We start from the raw sequence: 17,812 nt of genomic DNA, 5'->3' as shown, positions 1-17,812 counted from the left end.
TAATCCAGGCCTCTCCTCCAGCTTCAGAAATGGTGCTTCACTGTCCAGTGTCTGAGTCCTCAGCATGGGGTGCTGCAGTCACCTGTGCTCATTTCTGCACCTCTGCTGACTTGCACAGCTGGTGATGCACAGGCTTTTCATGGCTTTCCAAGCACCTTCCTGTTGCAGTTGAAAGGTAAACACAGGAGGCGATGGAATGGCTAGGGGAAAAAGCCCCAGTGTCTTTCTAAGCACACTGCTGTTCCTCTAATTCACCAGTGTCCTGGGACTCCACCTGTGCAGGAAGGCAGGTTATCTTCCTCCTTCTAAGGTGCTGAGGAACACCTTGGGTAAGAGGGCACCTGCCCTGCTGCCAAATTCCCATCATCACTGTTGCTCTGCCTAACCTAGAGATGGTGGTTGCAGGTTCTAGGCCATGGAGTGACAAACTTCTTTCATGCCCCATTGCTCTCTAGGTGAGTCAGTCTAAGGTGAGAGCATCTGCTCCAGGGACAGCCTCCATCCGCTGGCATACTGTGGGCAGCATGTACCATGGTGAAAGCAAAGTGGTGCTGCCACTGTCTCCAATCTCTGCAGCAGGAGAGACTGCAACTTGGGTCTGGTACTTAGCACCACCATCCAACAGGTCCAGGCTTGGCATCTGACCCTGTGTTTGTCTTTCTAGGCTTTGTGCAGCTCTCCTGCAGTGTCCCTTTCACAGCTGGTATATTTATAGTGTTGAATAACTTGAGATATAGTATTTTGCTAATATTGATTAAATCTTGGATCACCTAGGTGTCAGCGTAGGAAATTTTTCACTTTTCGTTGTCCATCAGAAAGGACCATGAGAAAACATCACAGGTCATAGTTGGGTTATTAAAGAAAAATGAACAATATGAAAGGTATAGGATTAAGGAAAATAAAAAAAAAAAGACTTGTAAAGAGCTTAATATAAATATTGTAATGAAATAATAAAATCTCTATGGAAGTAGGTCAGTAGCATAATTACTACATAAAATTGTTCCATGATAGTGAAATAAAATAATGCCGATAGAAAAGATATTGGAGACTTCATAGGGAGTAGGAACAGAGATTGTGGAATTATTGAGATGGCTTTTGAGGGAAATTGCAAGAACTGTTGAGAGAGTAAACTGTTTTTGTGAAATTATAATCCATCTGGGTATGTGCATGGTTCCAGCTGAGCAAGAAGTCATAGTGGTTTTGTGTGATAAATACCAGCTCACTGTAAAATCCCATTTTCTTGATGGTGTTCATTTATTTCTTCTGTTGCGGGAAAAGATAGACATAAATGTATGTAGCTTTATTTCTGAAAAACAGAGGTAAGGGTAGACAATAAATAGAAATATTTTCAGTGCCTTAAATTGCTGAAAATTCACCGTTTGTCAAGAACAGTAATTAGTGTCTTAACTACATAGCAGTGCATGATCTACATTAGTTTAAATGTCAGACACAAAATGCATATTTTCATTTATACATTTAACTGAAGTTGATGAAATCTCTGCTCTAGCATGCCTATAAAATGCCTTTTGCACAAAGTGTTATTTTCAACATATTTATAGTCCAGCATGTTTCAGAGGACTGGATCAAGTCGTTAAACCTAAAAGAATTAGGTTTAAATTAATGTTAAGTGATAAATACGGTGTTTTGCAGATCTTAGCTTTTGAATGCATATCAATCCCAAGTTAGTTACCTTTACTAAGGCAATTTCTTTTTCTCATGGGTTAACAAAATGCAAAAACATCTGACTTACTGGATAAAAAACCCCAACCCTTTAGCAACCAAATGTTGAGTATGTTAGTGTGAACTAATCATTAAGCAGTATACGGTTTAGTTTTCGTTAGTACATTGGGCACATTAGGTCTGTGATAAAGCAAAACACTGCTGGTTACAGGTGCTTTGCTTGTGGAGCCTCTGAAGAGTTTGTTGTTGATCTATGTATTAGTGTATTTTCAAAGTTGGTATGTTACATCAGCAAATGAATGTTGGGAAGAACAGCTTCTGGCTTGTCCCCCATCCATAGCTGAAGCCGTCGCAAAACTTTGTGTGTGGCTTGATCTGCTCCTGTTGAGGTGTACATGTAGCTTGGCACTCCTGCTGCCTTCCTGTGCTGCCCACACTGCCCCAGGGCTACGAGCACCTGAGCAACACAGGGTGATCATGGGGGACCATTGCAGTTGTCATCTCTGTAAAAAGAAGTCCCGGGCACACCCAAATCCCATTCAGCACGTGCTTTTACTTATCAATGTTATTCAGGCAAAACACTAAACAGAATATATCTCTCAGTTCTGCCGGCTTTTCCTGTTCCCTATTGGGATCTGCTCCTCACCCTCTGCATTTGTCACACCCCGCTGAGCTCTCTGTCGCACCGGGGCACTGAGCTATGGTGCCCTTCCTGACTGAGAAGTGTGGCCGGATTCTTGGTTTCTGAGATGACAAAGGGACAGGCAGCCCCTGTCACCCACATTGCTGTCTGGGGGAGCAGAGAAGGGAGATGGCGGTACTAACTTGGTCCATCTCATGTGGGACATAATGTGAAATACAGAGCAAGGTGCAAAATGGCAAGCTGTCACAAAATTGTCAAGCATGTGAGTGTGGCAAGTTTGGTCTGCGGTTAAGGTGTTTTTACTGAGCAGCTCTGAAGCACACCAAAGTGAACTGTGTGAATACATTTTTTTTAGCTGGCCAAATTCTCAGCTGGTACAAAGTCACAGTGAATTCTACATGATGTGTAGAGGAGTGAGAAAAAAACCTTAAAGTTTTGAAGGAATCATGCAAACAATTAGATTTGAATGTCTGAAATATGGAGTTCCTCTTTTGTTTGATCTTGGCTTTCCTTCTAATGCAGCAAGTCCTACTTACCTTCGAAGGGTGTTTTTTTTTTTTATGAAAAACTGTAGCTTGATTTTTTTCTTTAAAAAAAGCAAACCATTAATAAAAATGTAAAATAACAAAATTATACCTGTTTGCTTTTTAATACTTTGGTTCGCTCTTTGGTGGTTTTATAGTGCTCAAATGAGATTAGTGATACATCTGGCTCATCATTATTTTTTCATCTCTCCTCCTGGACCGCTTAAGAGTCCTAACTGTGGACAAACACTGCAAAATGCTAGATAATGCACAGATTTAAAAGAAAATAAATCAGTTGCTTGAAGGCAAGCGGTTCAGACCTGTGTCTCACTCGCATCAAATAAGCTCTTAGGATATTAATGTTGTTAATGATAATTTTTAATTGCCTGCTAATATTTGGAGATGTGTAAATGCCAGGAGAGCTGCAGGTGGGGAAGAATAAATAATATGCCATTGGAAAATGTTTAATTACAGTACAAAATTGAGACAGCAACCCTTTTTTTTCTGTGTGCAGGGAGGAATGCAATTGGTAGCAGCCAATATAATTCATGATAGGTCAAGTCATATGTGAAGAAAAAGCTTTCATTTGTAAACATTGTCAAGCCCAGGGGGAAGCAATTACTGATGAGCAGCAACTCTTACATGTCAGTCTCATCATGGATTGGTTTTTGGTTTTAAATAAAGACTGCTATTTTTCCCCTTTTTTTTTCCCCAGAAGCCAACAAAACTGACATACAACGTAATGCAGATTGAAGCAGAAATTCAGCTGCCATCTTCATGAACAAATTAGTGCTCATTAAATGGACTTAGGTCTCCAAAGATATTTCTTTCAAAGACAAGGGTTAGATTTTGGTTCTGATAGCAGCTCTGAGTCACTACAGCTTCTAAGTGTTGCTAGACTGCTGAAAGCCTTGGCACCTCCAAGGTATGACTATCTCATTTTCTTGTGCTGTGCACATGTGTAGTAGTTTGCCATACGCCTACACCAGTCTCATCTTATGATCTCTCTCCAACTGTCCCAGCTGTGGTGGCTGACTATTTTTGGAGTAAAACCCAGCATCTATCTGTCCTTACCCATCTGCTTACGGGGTGAAGCCTTATCACCTGCTCACTCCTTCCTTGCTCCTCTGAAGGACTTGCTCCAAGTCACAGTCCTGCCTCAGGGGAGGAGACAGAGTCTGGTAGGGCTGGCTACAGGGACAAGAAGGTATTTGCTAACTTGTTTTTGGGATTAATAACTTGTAGAATTATGTTTCAGCTGGATAGTGTGGAATAGATGTGTTTCTGCTTGCCTTTTATGTTAGATCAAAGAACAAAAAGCATCTTTCCAAGATATTAGTGGTACCTTGTGTCCTTTTCATAATTAATTTGTTACTAGTTTTTATCTCAGTAGAAGACTCTCCCACCAATTCTGAGTTTCTGTGGCTCAAGTTTATGCATGTCTTTTACAAAGAACTACATAAATAAGATATATGTGGGGCTGTTCTGTGCAAGATTTTCTGTAGCATTTTGAAAAACATGCTAGAAGGCATTAGCTCCAACTCATTCTCATTTACAGGAAAATTCTGCTGCAATTTGAACAGCTGGTAGACAAAGGTATAGTTCCAATAGGCAAAATTAATATGACCTCATTACTAGGAACAAGAAGAAATAGCCAGACAATTTAGTGTGCAACCATTTGTTTAAAACCACCTTGTTGCCTTGTAACTTCAAGAGGCTGATGGCATGCTAGTTAAAAAAAAAAGTAAAATATCTGTATAAAAATTTAGTTCCAAGGTAAATCACATACCCATATTCCAGACGAAGCAGATAGAAACTGTATTAAGGAGTGAAATTTATGGACAAGTGGCCTGTAATTTATCGGATTTTGTAGGCCATACAGAAGAAGAGCCAGCACAGCATTTGTAAAGAGAAGTAGTGTTTCAGAAATCAGTGGTATTCACTCATGGTCTCAGCAACTATGTGGAGAAAGGAAAGTCTCTCAAAGAAACTAAATTCCCATGAAGTAAGAGAATAATCCATTGGTTGAAAGATAAAAACTAAATGGTGGATTAATCAGTTTGGTTAAAGGATAGGACATCAGTAAAGTCCAGCATGGGTGCATGATGCACAACGTATAAATGTTACAGGAAAGATCTTGCATACTGTAGTGATTACTGGTAGATCAAATTCAGTGTAGAGTAGTCTTGATTGACGCACAAGGGTGGAGTGGGGTGAAAATCAAAATCTCAAAAATGAGACATAGAAGTTATTGGAAAATAAATGGAAAACAGCAAGGAACCTAAGTGCCAGTTTGTAGGTCAGTGGTGCTCTCATTTGGACCCTTCCTCCCTCTTTATTCATAATGGTGTGGTAGATCTGAATTAGGTACCTAGAAGAATGGTTGAAAGTATGGAGCGATTTCCATTCTGGAGAATTGCCAGTTTAGAACTCTCTAGGCTGAATGAGTCAACTGTAAAGAAATGTATTTTTCAAGCAAATACCACAGATACTTTTTCTGGATTGAAAATATAGCTATTTAATGTGTCCCTTTAAACAAACACATGCAAGCCCCCAGCTCTAAATAGTTTAGCTGTCATTTCAAAGTATATTTTCTGGAGAGTTGTGCAATTACTAAATAATTTGTTAGACTTCTGTGATCTGTACTTCTCAATTATGGCCACATCTAATAGCTGTTACTCTTCTAGCATATGGCCCAGTTGTTCTGCTGAGGGAGCTGCACAAACACAGTGATATTTTAAGAGGATGAAAACCAGTAGAAGCACAGACAGTGCTAAACTGAAGTCACTGTGTAGCTCAAGCCTTCAGTAGTTCTTGGGAGAATCAAAAATCCATCATGCTTCCTACATTGTTGCTGGTTTTGCGTGAATTCCTGACCAGGGATAAAAAGCTGTTTACATTAAAGTAGACTCTAGCAGAAAAATCTAGGAGCTGCTTTTGCTAGACTTGCATGTGATCTTGGACTGCATGGAGCACAGGGCATTGGTATGTGGGGAGAAGGGGAGGTGTGGAGGGTTCTCCTGAGCAAAGCACTTCAAATTCCTCGTGTTCTTATAGTTATGAACAAAAAGCAAACTGCAGTCTCCCATAATGGTCTAGCCAGAGGTAGGAAATAACAAAATGTGTAAGCTTTAAAATAAAATTATATTTTTCTACCTGTTCCTCCTTCATTTTATTGCTGCCTAGGATAGTTGTTTTAGTGATGAGGAAAGAATGGGATCTTTAATGTTCACCAGTAAGTTCCAGCCTTTTTGGTTTGGGATCTTCAGTAAAAGGTTTTGAAACAAAAATTCTGCTCCTTTTTCAATATGGTTGGAAATAGAACTTGCTAAAACGTAGTGAATAGGCTCTACCAGCTTTACCAGCTTTCTTTACTCCACATTTGATTGATTTCCTTCCCCCCCCCCTTGCTTGCATAGCCTGTTCAGTATCTCAGATGCTAATTGCTGTTTTGTGTGTTGGTATGCACTCTGCATGACATCTTCTGGTATTCAGCTACTACACATATGATAAACAAACATTGTAATGTCAGTTGTACTGAAAAATCATTGCTGTTAATATGCAAACAGGTAATAGACCTGTAACCTCTCTGAAGGGAAAGCATCTCAGTAACTACAGGAATAAAAACCTTCACTGTTTGGTGTTACCTTGTGAAATTTGCATTCAGATTGATAATTCAGGCTAATGGCTTCAGGTTCCCGTGGGGCAGCTGAAATGGCAGAAGCAAAGGATATAGTAAATAAACGCAATGAGCTGTCAAAAAATATTTCTACATCAAACAAGTCTCTGAACCATTTTGTGCTTCATAATCTGACCTTTTCTGGCTGCTCTGTATTTTGACTGAGGCAGATCATGAAATGAAACATGTTACCTATGAAATAATAATATTATTATTCCAATTAAGAAAACATTTATATAGCAACTAAAACATAAGGTGTTTGAATATTATAGAGAGATTTCTATTAATTTACAGTAGATTGGTGAAGGTAAAACACCCTTTGATTGCAGTTGCTAAGCAACCTTTCTCAGAGCAGATGTAGGTACCATTCCTGTTTGTTTAACACCAGCCGTACCAGAGTCTGTCAACAAAACATGGTACAGCAGCAGCAGGGAAATAGCAAAGAAGAACAGTTTTAGTATCGTGGGGCTAAAAGTATCTTTCTCTTGCATCCTTCAGGCGTGAATAATACAAATAAGCTTGCATGGAGAAAGCTTGACAGGTTGAAGAAGATAAGCTTGTATTAGTATGTTTTCACCTGTTGGTCACAGAGTGCACAGTAAAGAAAAATATGATCATTCCCCCTCTGCAGATGTGGAAATGGGGCACAGAAAGGTTAGACTTTCCTACGCAACGCTGCTATAGCTGCTTGTTAATTGGTGACAGGTCTGAAAGCAGAGCCCAGGACTTAGTCACATGTTTAGTGGGCTGTGTAAGCATTTGTAAGACATATTGGTCCTCAGAGTACTACAGTTGAACCAGCTACATATGATGATTTTGTGGTATTTCTTTTACAGGAAACATCATTCCTACTCAAAGGATGTTTAGAAGGAAAATAACCAGACTGTCTAGAGAAATGTGATCTATGCTTCTGTCTAAACACTGGTGTAACATATGTTTTTGTCATTTAAACTTAACTGTCAGAATGAAAGAATGCTTATGTTATTTACTTTTAAAATCAAAAATTAAGTATATTTTATTCCAGACAAAGAGCAAGAGAGCAGTCTGTTTGGATAAGTCACTTGAAAATTCATGTTCAGGGTATTAAAATGTGGCTTTCCTCAGTCTTACAAGGCCAAATGAATGCAAAAGCACATGTTTAGGATGGCCTTTGCCCTTGGGAATGGTGAAAATAAAATGGGTTTGCTACTCTTTGCTGTACCATGTGTTGTGATGGCTTCTGGCATGGGGAAGTGAGTGGAGCAAAGAGGGAAAAGATGATGGGGGCTCATTATCACACCCCCACCCCATTCACAATTATGTAAGTGATTAAATCTGTAATTTAGAGAATGTGAGGTTAAGTCACTGGAGTTAATACTAAGTACAAGGTAGTAAGATCTGTGGTAGTCTTCAGTTTGCCTTCTTTTTTTTCCCCATAGGTTTTAAGCAGTTAGTTAGTTAGTTTGTTTGTTTCTTAACCTCTACTAAAAAAAAAGAGGAAGGAGAAACTGCCTTTTCCTTTGGGGAGAGAATTTGGAAAGAGGAGGCTCCCCTCTGCTGTTCTTCCCACAGCATAAAAAAAATAACGTTCTCTTCAAAGGAAATTAATCTGGATCTGCTGTTTTGAGGTTATGGTCTGTACCACAGTATGCATGCAGCTGCGGCTGCTGGCAAGAAAGCTGGGTGTCCCAGGAGTGAGATAGCTGGGGCATCCTTAGTTACTTTGAGAAGTACCTATTTGTAGAGCTGGGGAGGGAATGGGAGGACTGAGTGTTTGGGGAGAACGGGAGGCAGGAAAAGTCCCAAAAAGTTCTAGCCACAGATATGCTGTTTTTGTTTTCCTAATTAATCAGTGTATGGCAATCTTTATTCTCAACTTTGCTCTTATTTGAGTAATTCCATGTAATATAGCTGAAGGTACATGAGGTGACTAATATTCTCACTACCACATAGACAAGCAATATGATCAGAGCTCTAGGGCTGTGGACAGCCCCATAAACAGGTGTGATCTGCTGCACTGGTGGAGGTAGTGGGCAGTTTTCAGGACTGAAATCCAGTAGACAGAGAAAACGCACATGCCCAGGTTTTACAGCTTTTTAAAAAAGTGTATTTCCAATTTTTTTAATAAAGATGTAAGCTCTAAACAAAATGGCTTTGCCAGGGAATTCAGATATTTCAAAGTAGAAATTCTATCTGGACATAGATATTTTTGAAGCTTATACGGCTTCAGAGGAATGGATTTGACCTTTCAAATAAGTTTATTCAATAATACCATTTATAAACTCAGAAGAGAAATGTGTGTGCTAAGAAGGAACGATGTTTCAGTACAGCTGCAGCTTTGCAAACAGCAAATGTAATTTACTGAGAACCCACCTAAGGACCAGTGCGCAGTGATTAGTAACTTGCCCATCAAGTTGTTCCTATGCTTTATCAGAACTAACGCTGCGGTTGTTCTATAAACATAAATACACAAATCTTTATGAAGCAGGCCTTGCAATATGTTTCTCTTAATAACAATCTTGAACTTGTTGTTTGTCCCATACACGAGTTCTTTTAGTTTCTGCTGTGTAGCATAATATCTTTCTTTGTTTCCAATTAATCGGTTCATCAGGTGGTGGTTAAGAGTTGTACTAATCAGAAGCGATGTTCTCTATAATGAAGATAACTTACATTACTTTTATGTTGTACATTTCTTTCTTTTTCCTCCCCAGAAGAAAAGTAGGGAAGCTACCTCTGAAGTAGGACAGAGAAATTATTGTATGTTTTTGTTTTAATTAATAAAAATACGTGTGCGTGTGTGTATACACACGTGAAATTGGTATTGAATATATTTCAGTCATAAGGGAATAAGGGAATAAGTGCATTATGTCTAAGAGGACTTCTCAGAGCTCAGTTTCTATCATCCCAACTGTTAAAACCTCATGAAATGATTAGTGTAGCCTCCTCAAGAAAACCAGCTGATCTGAAGAATGCTTTAGTGTAGCGTTGGTATAATGTAAACTAAATGTTCATACTTCAGTTGCTTAGTATGAGTGGCAGTAGCTTCCTTTTCAGTTTCATGGAGCAGTGCAACACTCAAGGTGTATAGCCTCCCTTCCTTTATATATGTACTTTAATAATAATGAGTATTGCACATGTGGATTATGGTCAGGATATTTTGAAAAGAGGGTCAATAATTTCTAAGGTGATTTCTTCTTTGGTGTTTCAGGTGTGTTGAAATGTGTAGGTGACTTCAGCCACGAGAAAAGGAAAGGAATTCTGCAGACACTGGCCGTTTTCAGTACCTTGTTTCAATTGAGAATCAGATAATAAATTAGACAAAAGCTAATCTTTCCAGTCCATAAAATTCATTACCATTTGACAGCTATTGGAGGGCTTACATGAAATACATTAGAGGTCTCATTTCAGTTTCTAGAGCACAGATGTCTTTAAAGCTCCACAAACACTACAGAAATAATACTGTTGTAGCTCTTGTGTTTAAAAGAGAAGATCTACTTGTTATGGATATGGGGAGGGAAGCTGAAGAATTTTACTAAACCAGGAATGTCTTTTGTCTATTAAGCAGCATATATGTTATTCTGGGATTTGAAGAAGTGAGAAAGTGCCAAGGCAGCAGCTGTAATCATCCAGTTCAAAATAGAGCACAGGGAGTGGGGACTGCGGTTTAGGAATAATAATAGAAGATACTGAACTTAAATTTTGGACATTTTCTGTGCTAATACATTATTTCATGTGACAGGAGTGGGTGCATATATTTCTGTCCCTGAAATTGCTAATTTTTTGCTTGGCTGAACTAACATTTTTGAAATTGTAAGTTTTGTCACTGTTAGCTTTGTTTCATTAGGCTTATTCTTAATGCAAAATATTTTTATCAGTCTGTGATATTTCATGTTGAAAATATCTGTAGTCATCTCCAGATTGCTTTTATTCAGTTCCTCAGACATTAAAAAAAGCTGTAATTTTCAGAAGCTTTGTTTAAAGCTCAGAAATACTGGCCAGATCTTTGCCCATAAATTCATTACCATTGCACTACTGCGCAACAAGACATACCTAAAATTGCTTCTAAGTGCAAGTAAACTTTTCTTGGATTTTGCTCTGTGTGTGCCAAATCTGATAACGGGTGGGAATAACGCATCCAGCTAGAACTGGGTGTCAGTCCTCAGCAGTGTGAGCCATCCTTGTGTTGTTCAAGGTCCTGAACAATAAATACTGTATTCTGCAATCAGAGTGCCTTAAGACAAAGGTCATGGCAAATTGGTTTTAGAGGTATCTGCATGTCTTATAAATGCTGTACTAAACACCTTGTCATGTTTGTTTTCCTGGCTCCTGAATCTGTGACCGTAAAGCATCCCCTGTATCACTTCCTTCTTTTTAATTTTTCACTATTCTGATGCCAGGTCCTCCCTTTTGTTGTTTCTTCTCATTTGAAACTGTGTGTGAAAACACACTAGGCAGATACTACAGCACACCTACTTGGTTTTGTTTTCTATTCAAGGCAGAAATGATCCCACTGACTTTCTAGTCGTGTATTTCAACTTGCTATCTATTTTCAGAACCAGCCAATTTGTGCGCTTGCCCTTGCTGTTCAATTGGGATTCCTTCTCCTGGAGCTGTGACTTATTTTCTTTTCGTTGTGCTCCAATTTTATTTGCTTCTGAAACACTGACAGTAATACATGAATTTCATACGTCTCCTACTGAATAATGAAAACAGAAGACAGGAATACATTCATGCAAGACAAGGATGATAAATCAAAGAGTCCACAATACAGGCAAAAGGCGAATGTCTGGTTATTTGGTTATAACATGCGCAATTGGTGTAGTTGACACTGTTGAACACAATTAAAAACGTTTAGGAAAAAAGTGACCTAAGGCCTGGCCAGATTATCTTCTTTCAGTGACACACCTGGCTGAGAGGCTGCTAATCCTGTGCTAAGCAGGTAGTGTTACTGGAGAAGAAAAAGGAAAATTATAGGAAATAGCTACTAGCGAGTTGCTCCCTAACCAGGATCTGCTGCTGGCAGAGTGTATTTGCTGGCCACAGTGAGGAGGCTGAACATTTCACATCTAAGCTTGGTATTACAATAGTCTTGCAGCAGATTGCTCCGTGCTTAGGCCTTGCTGCTAAATGCTTTCAGACTGTACCTGGAAGTGCAGACAGCTGGAAACTAAAGCTTGCTTTTATAACTTTTGGAAGTTAAAATGTGTTATTATATTATGCGAATTGATTTCTGTTTAAGCATGTAAGTAGGAGTAAGGGTGAACTGTCACAGTAGATGAAATACCTTCAGCATTAGTAGTGTAAGTTTGCTTATTAGCTCTTGAAATTGAAATTTTTAAGTTAGATGGTATACTTGGCAGCAGCCAAATCTAAGCGCTCAAACTGTCTTGCCTTGTGAGGTGACCAGAATCTTCTGATGAGCTTTGTGGTTAAAATTAATTTTAATTTCTCTTCTCTAGACCAGCACAAAACTCAGTATTTTTCTTCTTCTGGCAGCTTTACTCTGCAAACTAGTCAACATCACTGCCAGAGGAGCAGTGGTGTTCTCCATACAGAATGCATCTGGAACATGCAGTGATTGTCCACAGCTGTGGAACAGGCAGCTTGTTGTGTCACCAGCCTCTTTCTCATTTTCTAGAAACCATTTTTTTAGAAAGTCCATGGACTCCTGGAATACAGGTGGGTTTTGTCATGGTCAATAATTGCTGATGCTCTTTTTGACTCTTGCCCTTCTTAGCATCAGAGACTAAATATATGTTTTTCAAGAAAAGTTATCTGCTAAGTTTGTGATTTGCTTATGTTTTTAGAATGCACTAAATAATACTAAATATAAAACAACCTTGATTTGCCACCTGTGTTAACTGATATTTGTTAGAGGGAATGCCAAATATACTCACCTAAGAAAGGCTGAAGTAAGGATTCAGTGCAGCCAGGACCTAAATTGCTTTTGTGTACTACAGTGGATAAAAATCTAGAAAAAGAATTGAGTATTGATTTTCCTAATCTGTTTTGTGTTTGTACCAACAGACAGTGCATAAACATGTGATAAGCATACAAAAAAAACCTTCTTTTCCATATGTATTTTCTTACATATTTATGTGCACAAAATATGCAGAGATCTCACTTCTCTTGCTTTTGAATATTTTGCATTAAATCTTCATTTAATTTGATGTAGAAAACCATGAAGCATTCCCTTGAAGTAATTTTAATTTTTGTTGCCTTTAACAAACTCTAAAATTACATCTTCGATTTTGCTGAGTCCATTACTTAAATAATATTCTTTTGACTTAAAGCCTGAATCTCAACTTCTGCTTTTATTTATGTTTGATTTGCTTTTTTCATGCAGAGTCTGGAGTGTTCTATGCCTCTGCAGATGATCTGGGTTTGCTAATGCAGAGATTTATAGGTATTTTATTTTCCCTAAACAGAATACCAGAAATTATTGTAAAATATCTGGTTCACCTGCACTTAACAAGTATTTCCTAAATACCTGTGAAGCAAGTAACCAGAAAACATCTGTTCTGGTCATCAGTTAATATATTTCTATGTTCCCCTAATCTACAGACATCCTATAACCCATACTGTAGTCATGAGTAACCCTTCCTTTTGGGGAAATTATTTTAAGAACCACTTAATTTGGGTTGATTTTTTTTGGTTATGGTGGGACCTATCAGCTGCGGTCAGGCTAGGTGCACTGCTGTGCTTAACTGCAGTCAGTGGCTGATGGGGGCAACTTAGGCTTTAAACAGTTTTAAAACCATTTGTGTTTGATCTGAAGCTTAATGAAAGGTGGTGGAAGGTCTATAAGATGACACTAGCAATGTATTGCAAACAGTAAGTGAGCAGGTCTTCACAGAGTTAGGCTGGTGTTGGGGTAGTGTGGGGAAAGCTAGAGAGAAAGAGACTCCTGGGACTGCTCTGTCTGAAACCCTCTGAATAAGGGGCCCAAGCTGAGAACAAGGTTCAGATTTAAGGAAGTTTGGATTTGCCTTTGAATTTTACAACAGAAGTTTATGGTCAATATTTTACAATGCCACATCATTGTACTAAATATGAGAAGAAGTGAGCTACTTGCAGCTGGGTATAATTAACATACATTTATGCTGCTAATTTAACACTATGCAAATTGTATTCTTTCTCAGTCAGCTCATTGAGCACTGGATGTGAGGTGTCTGTCAGCAAAGTGTGAGTCCTCTTTCTGTAATTGTTTCATGCTTTTCACTTGCAGAATTTGAATTTCCTCTGTCTTTTTATCCTCACACTTTTTATCATGCTTCTTTTAATGTAGCTCCTTGGAAGGAGAACTTCTGAATGAGAAATGCAAACCAAACTGGTATTAATTTGAAGGAAAATATTCTGTGAAGGGTTCAGATTTATTGCCTCCCCCCAAAAGGCTCAGGGACTTTGATTTTGGGCCAGGCTTTCAAGAGTGTTTTTATTTACAAGATGGTGGGGGTTATTTTGATCTCTCATGGGTGTAAATCAAGAAAAACTTTGAAGTTTGGCTGGGGGTAAAACAAGTCCAACTGTGATGACACTCAAACTCCTGTTGTTTCTATAAGCAGTGTGTGAGGAGCATATGCTCCTTTTGGTGGCTGTGTGGCCTGAGTGGCCATGGCCCTTGCTACCGAAGTGCTGTTTCCTTTTTGGAAATGTACATATTCACTTAGCAGATGTCTAATAGAAGCTGAAGCAGCTGCTGAAGCATTGCTGACATTTTTCCTTCCCTTCTATTTGAAATGGATAAAAAATGGCTTGTTACAAATTACTACTATCAAGACTCCCATTATAGCCATGCTCACAACCTGACCAGCACAATGGACAAAATCAAAGGTTTCCCTGGGGGATTGTACCATTCCGAGCTCACAGAGAGGCTTGGAGGCTAAGGGATGGCAGTGCTTTGTGGGGGTGAGAAAAAAAAAAAAGGCATTTTGCAGTTGTTAGCACAAAACAAAATAACAATCCCTTTGGTTTAATAGCAAAAAGCCCTGGAGAAAATGTCCCCACGCTGAGCCTGGCTGTGATTTGTGTGCTGTTGGGATGCTGGGGGAGTGCAGGAGCAGGCACTGTTTTCCTGATGAGATCTTGACTGTGGGGGTTGCTTTGTCTTACTGGCATTTGTTGTTCAGAAATGAAAACCCGCAGGGGATTGTGTGAGTTCTGTGTAGTCATGCCGAGGGGGCTTTCTCAGCTAGGGATGTTTTATTTGGAATTCTTTTTACTTCAGTTCATGTAGTTGAACTTGCTTGTTACTGCTGCTGTCAACAGGTGGTACCCAGACATAGGCTACCCATGGTTTTCCTGGTTGGAATTTTACCCTTGAAAGCGGGATTTTACCATTGAAAGTCAGCATGGTGATAGTGGTACACTTCTTGGTGTGAACAGCTTGTGGAGAGAGGAGACCCTGCAACGATCAGGAGAATGAACATGTGGTCTTTGGTTTTGAGTAACACCTTACTGGTCAAACACAGCTGTAATAGGCCATGCAGTGTGAGAATCTACACCTGTGGCAGGGTTTTTAGTGCCATAACTGTGAACACTTGGAACATCACTGCTAAAAAGCAGGTTTGCTTTTGATTCTTTATTAGTGATAGACCAGTTTAAGTAACTTGGATGCTTTTGAAAATGCTGTTTAGGGCTACCCCTGCAATTTAAACATTAGCTTGGTACTGCATTCATTCTCACCCTTTCTTGCTTTCAAGAGGATATTAGGAGATGTACACAGGGAAGAAATTTATTACTGTGAGGGTGGTGAGGCACTGGCACAGGTTGCCCAGAGGAGTTGTGAATGCCCCATCCTTGCAAGTGTTCAAAGCCAGGTTGGAAAAACCTGGTCTAGTGGAAGGTTTCCCTGCTCATGGCAGGGGGTTTGGAACTGGATGTGCTTAAAGTCCTTTCCAGCCCAAACCATTCTATGATTCTATGTCAGCTGCTTGTACTGTATACCTTTTAAGGGTCCGTATGTTTGCCTGGTGGAAACATTTTCCTGTTTTCAACCAGTTTTCATTGAATCAGGCAGTTTCCCTGATTTGAATTTATTACTCCTATGTTTTTTACGTTGATGAAATGAATTCAGTGTACCGTCAACTGTGGCATTTTTGCTTGTCTGTGTAAGGCAAACACCTGTGAAATCAGTCTTGCATATCCTGTGAGCAAGCGTGACATGGCTGAGAGGCAGCAGTTGTGGACAGAGACCTCTGTTTAGTGAAGCGCTCTGGGACCCAGGGAGATGAAAGGCAGTGTAAAAATGCAAAATATTGTAATTATTCAAGCAGGATCATTGCCAAAAGCCTCTTATTGTTCTTGTATGCAGGAATGTGTGCCACTTTCTTAATTTAAAAAGTAATTCAGATAGCTTAATGAAGGCTTATTGGCTAATGGGGGAGAGCCTGAGCTAAGGGGAATGTGAGAAGCAACTTCTGTTGGTTCTTGTAAAAAAGCCTCCAAACCAAGGATCTTAAGGTCCTTTCCAACCCTGACTATTCTATGATTTGGAGATTTCTTGAGGGCAAAGCACTATCTAGTGACAGCCATGTGGCCTTGCAATATTTTTTCCTGTATTTACTGAGAACTTTGCTAAATATGTCTTTGTGGTGCAGTGTAGACTCATTGCAAAGAGCTCCCACCTAACTTGAAATTATCAAATATTTTTTTAAGATCATTGTTTTTGTGAGAGCTTGCAAACAATACAACTAGAGCCTGTGTAGCTAGCTGATAATCTAAAATGGAAGTAGTTCAACCCGTGCAGAGAAGCAGGAGTGAGCTGTGCGTGCTGAAGTCAACCTGAAGAATGAAGAAGTCATGAGCTCTTTTAAGAAAAATAGATTGAAATAACTTTTACCCAAATTTTGGGTTAATTTAACTTCTAGCTTTGGCTTATTGTTATTTTATAATTTTCTTATCAGATGTTAATGCTGTGGTTTCTGACTTTTGTTTTACCTTCTAGGAGTTAAAAAAAGTATGTTTTTGGGACAAAGACAAAATCAGGACCCTAATATTGCTGCAGGAGAGAGAGTATTTCCAACTCCTCTTTATTTGTGTGTCATCATCTTCCATATGCTTTTGACTGGAGAACCTGACTCAAGGGCTCTCTGCGCCTGGCCTCTCTTCTTTGCCAAGTGAGGGATGCTTACAGGTGGCAAAGTATGTATATTGCCCATCCTTATTCAGGGGCTACAGTTCTTTGATTTGCTTTAAAGGAGGTGAATATCCCTAAAGTCCTACCAGTCCATAACCCATAGTTCAATTGAGGAAAAGCACTTGTGATAATTTATTGGTAGCTTCAGCTTATATAATTATCTGTAGCCAAAGTCTGGTCAGAATTAATGTGCTAAACAGAAATCTGTCCAGAGACCAAGCAAGGATAATAAGGCTGTGGATGCACCACCTCTACAGGTTGCATTGTTTTGCTATCTTTAAGTACTAAACCTTTAAGTACTAAATTAATATATGTGGGCAAGGTGAAATGTGTGGAATGCTTCTTGCATTTATAGCATATTAGTCTGACTTCCTAGTTTTAGCTTCTCATTTGTAGAGGTGAGACCAAAGGAGGAAAAAAAAAGAGAGTAAAATAACAAGCACTTTTCAATATTGTCTAAACTCCACCAAAGTCAGCAGGCCAGAACATTTGGTATTACTGTACCTTGCCTGATGTGATCAAATATTTTGCATCCTGTTCATGTACCATCTGTTTAGTTGTTTAGTGCTGCAGTGACCAAAATGAAAAGCAAAGAGATTTGAACCAGTATTGTGTAAAATGGACTGCTGGAAATCCAGAGCACATCCTAGCTGCCTACCTTGAGTTAGATTCCTTGTTTATTTTGATAAATGACTGCTTTGAGTGGTTACTATTAGCCTTTGAGAAGATTGCTTGCCCAATTTTTAGATGCTAAGTGTCCACTGTACAACTCATGTTGTATATCAGGCCCTGGCATGCACTAGGACCAGATTTGCAGAAGTCCTTGGCTTTCCCACAAGTGTTATACTGAGGCCACATTTTCCAAAAACCGAGTGTCAGCAAGAGCTCATATTTTTGAAAACCTGGCTGCTTGGAATGAGTTATTTTGCTGCCTAAAATGAAATGAAGCATGAGTTTACTTCTTGACAGTGTCTGCAGAGCGCGGGAAAATCCTGGCTAGGATGGCTGGTGACAGATAGCCGTGTTTCTCTTGGTTGCTCGTTTAAAGTGTGAGCACTCAGAGAAAGCTGAAGTCTTTTAAGGTGCAATGATCTCCTCGAGTGAAATCTTACTCAGAGAGTGAAGGGAATCTGGTGTGTAGAAGAAAAAAAAAGGCAAACATCATGTTT

General features: G+C 39.3%; 1 protein-coding gene across 3 annotated transcripts in view; it reads left to right on the top strand.

The window, feature by feature from the left end:
- The window catches only part of SMYD3 (SET and MYND domain containing 3), a 402,483-nt gene that overhangs the window by 138,270 nt on the left and 246,401 nt on the right, over positions 1 to 17,812 (top strand). The window contains exon 1 of one of the 3 annotated variants that reach the window (XM_062629467.1): positions 3,941 to 4,054. The exons of the other annotated variants lie outside the window; for them this stretch is intronic. The gene's annotated coding sequence lies outside the window, so the exon portion shown is untranslated. Of the gene's footprint in view, positions 1 to 3,940; positions 4,055 to 17,812 lie in introns of those variants that run through there. 3 annotated transcript variants of the gene reach the window in all.

Source organism: Pezoporus occidentalis, unplaced genomic scaffold (genome assembly GCF_034315485.1).
Source record: "Pezoporus occidentalis ecotype Australia unplaced genomic scaffold, CSIRO_AGI_Poc_V1 ctg34, whole genome shotgun sequence".
Classification (NCBI taxonomy): Eukaryota; Metazoa; Chordata; class Aves; order Psittaciformes; family Psittacidae; genus Pezoporus; species Pezoporus occidentalis.
The sequence above is the reverse complement of the archived record's forward strand: the minus strand, read 5'-3'. Positions and strand labels throughout refer to the sequence as shown.